This window comes from Tupaia chinensis, unplaced genomic scaffold, assembly GCF_000334495.1.
Source record: "Tupaia chinensis unplaced genomic scaffold, TupChi_1.0 Scaffold000482_1, whole genome shotgun sequence".
Taxonomy (NCBI): Eukaryota; Metazoa; Chordata; class Mammalia; order Scandentia; family Tupaiidae; genus Tupaia; species Tupaia belangeri.
In genome coordinates this window covers 426304-426637 of record NW_006159994.1, presented here as the reverse complement: position 1 = coordinate 426637, position 334 = coordinate 426304, and the positions used below count along the sequence as shown (strand labels likewise).

The 334-nt window shown below is 44.6% G+C and overlaps 1 protein-coding gene across 1 annotated transcript in view; it reads right to left on the bottom strand.

The window, feature by feature from the left end:
- The window catches only part of MUC16 (mucin 16, cell surface associated), a 126597-nt gene that overhangs the window by 33817 nt on the left and 92446 nt on the right, over positions 1 to 334 (bottom strand).

Below are 334 nucleotides of genomic sequence, written 5' to 3'. Positions count from 1 at the left end.
CTCTGGACTTCAATGTACTCGACTGCTGTTTAAGTTTCAGACCCAGTGAGTGAAAATTCATGCTGGGCGTGTGTGCATGAATGCCCAGAATGCGAAGAGTCAGATAAAGGAGAAGGGACTGTTTCTGTTTCTGTCTCTGTTTCTCCAGCAAGCGCACATGGCCTATAGCAAAAATCTCTCCAAAAATAAAGAAAAGAAAAAGAGAGAGAATTTAAAAACAGAAGGAAATGTTCTTCGTCAAAAGGAGGGAGTGAAGGAAGGAATTCGGAAGGGACCACTTGGGTAGGGATTCAGTGTTGCTGACGGTCTCAGGAGAATTTGAGGACAGCTGGGG